Consider the following 9,303-nt stretch of genomic DNA (forward strand, 5'->3'; position numbering starts at 1 on the left):
CAGTGGGCAGAAATGGGGCAGCTGCGTGCTGCCAGCACGTATCATCAAGAAATACTGTCCCCGTGCTGCTCTGGAGAGACGGGTGGCAGGAAAAAGCTCAGGTGCTGCAAGTTTCACCAGTTGCCACTGGGTTAATTGGGATTTGTTTGCATCTTGGATGCTGAGGCCAGTTTCTGGTGCTTCCCATTGGAAATAAAAAGGACACAAGGACACGAGGCTCTTGCAACAATCTCTACAGGTTTTCTTCTTTTTTTTTTTTTTTTTTTTTTTTTTTTTTTTTCTGTTTTGTTGGCAATCTCTGCAGCATGATATTAACCTGGTTACTCTTGGAAGGAATGAAATGGGATGCAGGCTACCTGGAGTTGTTAAAAAGACGATTTTATCCTGTTACAGCATTAACAATGCTGCTCAGGCCCAATATGCGTCCTGCTGGAGGTGTTCCTCATGGCCAGGAACAAAGCTGCTGCACCTAAGGGTAGGTTGTTTAAAGAAGAGTAAATGCTCAGATACTCAAGTGCTGACACCCACATAAATATTTGGACAGACAGAAGCCTCCCATCTCAGGGGGATATGCGAGGAATGCCGAGTACTCAGAGAAGGATATAAATGGCTGGCAGAGCAGTTCACCAGGTTATTCCCGATGTAAACACAGAAACGTGTTTATAACCCAGCCACTGATTCTCAATATTTCAGGGAAGTTTTATCCCAACACTTTGGTGTCTCTTCTGTGAACCAAGGACAGGTCTGGGACAGCAGGAGGTCCTGGGGCAACGCCTGGGCTGTGTGAAGCACTCGCTGATTTTCACCTTGCTTCTGCTTCAACTCTATTTTGCTAACCCCTGACCTGTGCATGTTCTGCCAGAAGTCACCCGTCCTCGTTTGCAGCCATGAGAAAGGAAAAAACTTGCCATTTCACTAAACCCAGTCCCACTCCCCATATCTGTTGCTAGTTCCCAAATTAACTTTGTCCAGCTTCAGTTTCCACTCTGTTTTTCCTGCCAAGGTTCCCTCTGCAACCCAGGGTTACCATGAGGTCTTTATACACTTTGGTCAAGTCTCCTTTAATTCTCCTTTCTGGTAACTGAACAGATTCAGCCCTTAAATCTTGTTCTAAGGAATTTTCTGCTGCCTGTGAATCACTCTCAGGGTTATATTTATCTTCATTTTTTTTTGATCAGTCTTTTAAAAGCAAATGCATCTGCTTTTTCTTTTCTGTTTTCTTTTCTCTTCTGGCTGCAAATTGTGACCTTTGGGCCACATGAATGGCTTCTTAGTGAGATCTGTGACTTCGTTTGTCTCTGCTCATTGCACTTTTCCCTCTCTCAGTCAAAATGTAAAGTTGTCGAGACTGCCAGTCTGTCACTGAGGTTATCGGCATCATCCTGACCGAGCCAGGACCTTCCCGACTTAAATAGCCAACCTGTGACACTTCAGGCTGATTGGAAATGCCAAAGTGCTCTGAAGGTGCTCATTTTCCCTCTCTATTAGCTGGAAAGACATTCCTGGGATGCTGCTTTAGCTCCGCAGATCTGAGCCCCTCCTCTTAAGGACTTGGCAGAGTTGTTCCTGACCTTCCTGGGGGCTGCACTGAGTCCCTCCAAGTCTGCAGCTGCGATAATGAATGGCAATGTCTTCACCTAGGAGGAAACTCAGAAGCCTCTCTTGGTCTTTCTGGTGCTCTCTTTGGTGAAACCAGCCCCAAAGAAGAAATCCAGGGATTGGAAATGTCCATGTATTTATACTCTAAATGAAGAACAAGTGTACTTTTGCTTTTCTCTGTTACTATGGCTTGCGAAAACCCCTCTGATAGGGACTGGGAGATCAGAACGGTTTATTAATGGCATATTTCATGGCTTGGAGGCTATTATTTCTGGTAGAGAAAAAGCATTTGTCCTCAGCATTTGGTAGGACTGGAAATGATTTAGCCTGTTGGATGTCATTGGAAGCTGCACGGATCACTCTTGTGCTGAGGAGGATTTGCCTTGCTTTGTAGCCCTGGAGTGAAGCCTGGATTTAGGCTTTTGTGAGCAGGAATATCAGAAAAAGGCAAAAGGCTGACAAATGCCTCTCTGCATGCCTCTGCTAATGACATTAAATTGCTGTGGCTAAGATAGGAATCTTCATTTCTTTGCTTTCTGGAAAATCCCGTGACCTGTATCACAGCCAACAGCAACACAAAGGCTTGAGTCCTGCCCTGGGATGAAGGGACCCAGTGGTGTAGAGTCATTATCGGAAATTTCATCAGTCTCATTAGCTAAGCGTCATATCTCTGCCCTGTGGTTTTGGACGGTATCCTCTATATCTGCACTATGCAGAGAGCTTCAAAAAGTTGAGAGATTGTGGCTGTGTTGGATGGCAGCAAGACCAGAGGTTCAACTCTGACCACCTGCATCTTCAGAGTCTGCTCCATTCTCAGCTGCACTCTGTGCCAAAGTGAATATCCACAGCTCATTTAACTTGGGGTATCACTAATTATCCTCATATTAGACTGCATTTTCCAGGGATTACGGGTGGCCTGAGAGGACTGGTGGGGTGCTGGTGTCTCTCCTGAAGTGCACACTAATTCCTAGGGAATGCTGTCACTTGGATCCCAGCTGTATGGCTGCATGGGGAGATGGAGAAGATGCTCAGTGGTTCTCTGGCCTGTTGTTTGAAGCACAAAGGCCAGCCTGGCTCAAAGCAGGTGCCTTGGCCAAAACTTTTGGTGGATTTTGGGTCAAGGAATCTCTGGATTTTTGCCATGACCAAGCCAAAGCCATTCTGCTTCCACTGTAGGACAAGGAAGGAGAGAAGCAGTGTGTGGTGTGAAGCTGCCTGCTCCTTCTGCTCCCAGAGCCAGCCCTTGCTCTGGCCTTAGGGGAGAAATGTCCCTGTTGAGAAGCTCAGGAGGAGAACTGGGCACCATTTGGGTTTCTGCAGCAGGAAGGCGTGATGGAGAGAAGGTTTGCCATTTTCCCAGGACTCAGGACATGGTGACCCATGGCCCTGTGATGCCACAGGTTTCCTAAGCCAGAAGTCAAAACTGGATTGCTTTCCCCTCATTAGAAGCACAGGAAAAGGCAACTTTCTCTGGCAGCAGAAGGGGATGTCAACAAGGGGTGAACAAATGCTAAACTCAACTCTCACAGCCTATCCACGTAGTCCTTAGGCTGTGGGATGAAACCAAGGACATCCTTCCCAAGGAGTGCTGGGGAAGTGTCATTTCTGAGGGCAGGGCATAGCCAGCCCCTCAAGATAAGGGGCAGGCTGATGTCTGTGAGGCGTCTATCAGTCCGTGGGCAACGAGATGTGTGGGAGCCCTATCAGCACGGTCAGCATTTGCAGACATCTTTATATCTTAGGCTGCATCAACTGTGCCAGCTGCATTTTTTTTATTATAATTTTTTCTTTTATGGGGGTGGAGGGGAAATGCTATTTCTTTCCTCCCCCACCAAATCTTCACAGTTACAGTTGTCTTTGCAAGACAAGGTCTGCTTCCTATTTTAAACTTGTGGTCAGACAAGAAGGCTGGAGGAAGTGTTGGTTTAAAATCTGCTCTGAAGCAGCATGGTTATAACCTCAGCCTGCCATGCTTGGGTCTCAGTCACATATTTACCTCCAAAGTTCACCTCCTTGCAGCATTGCTTCCTCCTGGACATGCATCCTCCATCACCAGGTTGCTGCTCATTGCATGGCGCTGGCAGCTGACCCAAGAGGAACAGCAGTGATGCATATTGCTTACCTCAGAGACAGAAACAAAGCCATTAAGACAAACAGATACGTGTGTGTGTGTGGGTGTTCAAGCTTTTATTTCAGTCATGCACATGTGACTGTAAGCCACGATCCTGAAACACACAATATATCCTTGTGGTGAGCTTGCTCAGTGCTTTCAAAGATAACATCGTGCAGCAAGCTGATGAGTCTGAGAAAGACCAAGACCATCCTCCCTTTAATTTGTGAAAGCTCTCTGCTCTTCTCTCTCCACTTTGTTGTCCATCACTTCAATGGACATCTTCTTTGCTGCTCTCCTTCTTTTTGGTTTAGTCCAGGCCTATCCCTGCAGTGCCCCATGTGTCATAAAGTAGGCCCTGAAAGCCCCCCTACAGAGCAACAGACCAGGATGACATTGTGGATGGTCACTGGAGAGTGTCTGTGCCTCAGTGTTATTTGCTTACCAGTGTATAAACATCTTATTTCAACAGAGAGGTCATGTAACCTCAGGTTTTTAAACACCCACACACCCTCTTCTACTTCCTCCCAGGGCCTGGAGCACCTCCTGCCCTCCTGCTGCACTCACCTTTGGGGCTGCGGGGCTGCTTCTCTCACATTTCTCTCCCCTCTCTTCCAGCTGCTGTAGCACACCTGATTTTTTCCTTAAATCTGCTCTCCCAGAGGCCCAACCAGCATCACTCATGGCTTGGCAAGTCAATGCAAGTGGTGAAGGTAAATGCCTTCAATAAGAAAATATGTTTACAGAGAAGGGAAAAGTCATTTCTTTGTCATGACAACAGCAAGGTCAGGAAGGAAAACCCAGCTGGTGCAGGAAACCAAACCTGTGCATGTGCGTGGTGTGTGATGTTCTCACAAGAGTCAGATTTGATTTTGCAGGAAACAGACATACTCATAGAGACCACCAAACTGACACTTCTGTGAAAGGAGATTGTGAACAGGCATTTCTTCCAGGCTTCCCTGGGGCAAGTATAGAGTCACTCTCCTACCATCCCATCTTCTTGATGGAGAGTTGAGGCTGCTCCAGCTTAGCAGTGTTTTTCTTAAATTCCCTACTAAATCAGTTTAGCTGTGTTAATCTCTCTGATTTTGCTTTCTGTGATGTGAGGGGGCTCACACAAGAAGCCTGGCCGACCACCAGTGGCCTCACCCGAAGTGGAGGAGAAAGGCTGGTGGGGTGGTCATCTCACCAGCACAGCTACATCTGCTAGAGCACAGCTGCCTATAGCTTGAGGTCTTATGTTTAATCACCAGAGCTCAATGTAATCAGAAATGATGGAATTATAGCTCTGTAATTTTACCCACAATAGGGACAGTACTGGTACAATGGTCCAGGTGTAGTGAAAGACTACTGCATGACCAAAATAGGTATATCCAGTAGCAGAAATGGGTTGCCACAGATGTTTATACCACAACAACCCTTCCTGCAGCACCAAACTAACTGTGCTGGTCAAACTGGAACCATACTGGCCTTATATTACAACTTGGGGCTTCGAAGGACAAAATTTCATGACCATCTCCACCACTGGTTACACTGGTACAAACACTGTATTGTCCAGGCCTTATAATATGTTCCAAAAAATCATTTGCTTTCTAAGTCACATTTGAAAGAGAAGAGATTTTCATCTTTTTTGTTAACGATTTTCACAGACTGAACCACTCTCTTTGGTGCCCTTTGGACCTCTTTCCTTACTCTGCACACCCCCTATTAGTTACTGAGTCCAGCAATACAAAGAACTGCAAAAGGGATGAGGGATGAAGTGGATAAGTACTGCAAATCCTGATTTTTACATTGTTTGAATCTTTAATGGTTCCTGGCAATATTCCATTTATATAGCATCTTTTATCCCAAAGTGTATTACAGATTCCATAAATAAATGCAATACTGTGCTAATGAGGTCTAAGATCTGCCAAGAATGAAGCCTGAGGCTATGTAACTGTAGGTATTTCTCATCAAAATTACTTTGGTCTTTTTCTAACCCTCACTCTTTAACAAAGTGCTCGTTAGGCTGTCTTGAGCACAGGTAGACCTCTGGCTAGGACCAACAGGAAGGATGTTCACAGCGACACAGGGCAGGAGGAGGGAGGAAAAATGCTTAGCTGAACTGAGGGACCAAGGAAATATGTGGCAGTGACAAAGAAAGAAATGCCCCAGCCAACCCTCATGATTAAAAATGTGCTTCTCAGAGGTGGTGAAAAGAGAAGGGACCCACAAATCAGGGCTGGCTTCTTCCACCAGTGAGACAATGAGAGATCAGATCTGAGAAGATGGTGATTGTGAGTGGAGGGCTATGGGGACAGTTATGTGAGAGGTGGGCAGAAATGTTAAATTTTACTGTTTGGATGTGAACCTATTGACCCCAGAGCCAGAGAACAGGACCTAGAAAGCACCTATAGACATAAAGTCCTCAGGAAAGCAGACATTTCCCTCACTTACTGGGTCACCACAGGGATCAGTGCACTACAACCTATGGTCTACCACATACCTCAGTGGTGGGACCACCTGTGAGTTGCCGTAAGGTAAGAGATAATATGAAAAAGGACCAAGAGAGGCTGAGCTCTAGCTCTGAGAATTTCTCATTTCAAACAATGATGAATTAGAAATTGAAATGTTATTGCCTCCATAAAATCAGCTGAGATGGTATGACTCCCTTGCACTTTACTCCCTCCATTTAGAGGTGCTTTAACTTACATTCATAAAGGCTGTAGTTATATTAGCAGCAGCGTTTCAGTTATTAGGAGCTCTCGGAAGAATCTTTGTGTGCCAAGCAACCGTGCTTTTTATTAGCATTGATGGTATGTGTCAGTGGTTGGCCTCTGTTTATGCTGGCATTAACAAGCATTGGGAGGAAATTGTGTTGTCAAACGCAAGTCAAGCAGAAATAATGGTACTTGAATTTGTTCTCTGCATCCATGAACTGATGGCGTTTATGGTCTTTAGCATCTATTTTATGCATATGTGTGACAGCAGAAATCTTGCCTTACGATATTCCTGTTTCCCTAGGATGAGTTTAATTTCATCTTCTGTGAAGACGTTTCTGGGGTTAAGAGCAGATTATGTGCAACCTTCACCTCCTCTCTGAATGCAGTCTCTTTCTCAACATGTAAAATCTAGCCTCTGTCTGGACTGCAGAGCTCTGATGTGATCTTCTGCAATGCTGCTCTTTCAAAAAAGTCTCATTGTGTTAAGGAAATCTCTCTGAATGCTCAAGGGAAGCGATTGTTCCACTCTGCATGGGTGCTGTCTTACCTTGAGTACTGTGTACAGTTTGGGGCACCACAGTGTAAGAAGGACATAAAAACTATTAAAGAGTGTTCAAAGGAAGGCTATGAAGTTGGTAAAGGGTCTAGAATGGAAGACGTGAGGAGCAGATGAGGTCCCTTGTTTTGCTCAGCCCAGAGCAGAGCAGACTGAGTGGAGGCCTCATGGCGGCCTGCAGCTCCCTCACGAGGGGAGTGGAGGGGCAGGTGCTGAGCTCTGCTCTCTGGGGACAGCGACAGGACCCAAGGGAACGGCATGGAGCTGGGACAGGGAGGATCAGGCTGGGGGTTAGGGAAAGGCTCTGCACCCAGAGGTGGTCAGGCACTGGGACAGGCTGCCCAGGGACGTGGGCATGGCCCTGAGCCTGCAGGAGTTCAAGTAGTTTTTGGACAGTGCTCTCAGACACAGGGTCAGGTTTTGGGGTAGTCTTGTGTAAATCCAGGAGTTTGACTTAATGATCCTTGTGAGTCCCTCCCAACTCAGGATATTCCGTGATTCTGTGACTTCTCGCTTTATCAGGGAGTGTAGTGACAGGGCAAGGAGTAACGGCTTTAAACTAAAAGAGGGGAGATTTAGATTAGAAAAAAGGAAGAAATCCTTCACTCCGAGGGTGGTAAGGCCCTGGCGCAGGCTGCCCAGAGGAGCTGTGGCTGCCCCATCCCTGGCAGTGCCCAAGGCCAGGCTGGATGGGGCTGGGGGCAGCCTGGGCTGGTGGGAGGTGTTCCTGTCCATGGTAGGGTGTTGGAATTAGATGGGCTTTGAGGTCCCTTCCAACCCAAACCATTCTGTAATTCTATGATTCCATGATTCTATCTCAGCTGATGTGCAGCTGCATTTTCAAACCATAGATATCTGCCCTTATTACATGTCTGTGTCATGTCTGGAAAGGACGTATTCAAGGTTTCCATACCACAGCAGATTTCAGGAGATCCATATTTGTGCTGCTAAGGCAGCACATTGACAGAAGAGCTGTGAAGAGCCAGAGTCAATGATGTGAGGTTCCAGGGCAGCCACAAAACGCTCTGGGTAGATCTCTGAGGGTTTCTGCTGTGCATCCTCCCTGATGCCAGGTCATGATCAGTCTGTGCCAAGAGTCATGATAAATTATGTACTCTGGAGAAATGTACCCCAAGGCCCACAAAAATCAAAATCTGGATGTGGCTGTGTCTCCATATGCCTTCATGAAGGATCCATTGCATGCAAGTGCCAGAAATGCCCATAGTCAAATTATTGCCCTAATGAATAACCCAAGAACGTCATCATTTTAATTCTTTTAATTTTTCTTAGCTCTTTATTTAACCTGAAAGACTAACATATATCCAAAACTCTCTTTAGTTATTCACCCCTCTTCATTATTCTCTGGAGAATGAGCAGTGATATATCCCTCAATTCAGTTCTGAATATATGTTTAAAATCAATCATGAGCAAGTTCTGCTACCGCTTTTCACTTTTCCTCAGGTGCCTGCCTGTACAAATGCCCAGGCAGCATGTACCTACTAATGCATTTGCTCGATAAGTTTAAAGAACCTCAGTGTAATTGATTTTTCACTGCTAATATTAGAGCAGGAAATCAGAGCTCCTATCCGTCCTGCCAAATGAGGAGGATTTATGGTTAAGGCAGCCTGGTTTCAGGTCATTCCTGACTTTGGTTGTTTCTCTGCGGTAAAGTAAAGTAAAGTAAAGTAAAGTAAAGTAAAGTAAAGTAAAGTAAAGTAAAGTAAAGTAAAGTAAACTCTCAATTTCTTTGCTAGATCTGAGTGTGGAGCGTTGTGGTGTCCTGGTGGATGACTCCAGAGTGACAGAGGGGTGTGTTCAAATCAGGAGATGTGCTGAACCCTCTGGGGAGGGAGGCCAGGAACCTCTGCGTGCCTGGTCCTCCTCAGGAGGAAGAAATAGCATGTGTCCTTCACACGAAACTCTTTCCTCAGGGCTGGTCTCTGCACTGCAGGTGACATCCTGGTCCTACCAATGTCTGGTGGCACTGCCTTGAGAAGACCATCCCCTGGCACCATGTGGAGCTGTGCAGGGTATGCTCTTCCTCCATCCAGGAAGAGTGGGACGTGTGAACTTTGAACCAGGTCCTCAGGTAACATTTTACATGCCTTGAGTTGGTAGGCAGTGTTTTCTTAAGCATGACAGCTTTGAAACACCTGAAGCAAAAGCTAATGTGCTGTCAGAAAGACAACCTTTTCTTGCTCCTGCTCTATTTGTAGCCACAGTTTTTCCAAGCCATTGGATTTCTGTGGCCTGGCATTTAGCATAAACTCTCTCTTTTTTTTTTTTTTTTTTTTTTTTTTTTTTTTTTTTTTTTTTTAAGTGCTACCTCACTCACA

General features: G+C 45.8%; 1 long non-coding RNA gene across 1 annotated transcript; it reads right to left on the reverse strand.

The window, feature by feature from the left end:
- Window positions 1-258: 258 nt before the first annotated feature.
- On the reverse strand, window positions 259-4,479 carry LOC311432764. Its single transcript, XR_014690300.1, has 3 exons — window positions 4,277-4,479; window positions 3,596-3,721; window positions 259-469 (listed from the first exon to the last, which is right to left on the reverse strand). It is a non-coding gene; the product is annotated as an uncharacterized lncRNA (long non-coding RNA).
- Between the last annotated feature and the right edge of the window lie 4,824 nt (window positions 4,480-9,303).

This window comes from Aythya ferina, assembly GCF_964211825.1.
Source record: "Aythya ferina genome assembly, chromosome: 2".
Lineage (NCBI taxonomy): Eukaryota > Metazoa > Chordata > Aves > Anseriformes > Anatidae > Aythya > Aythya ferina.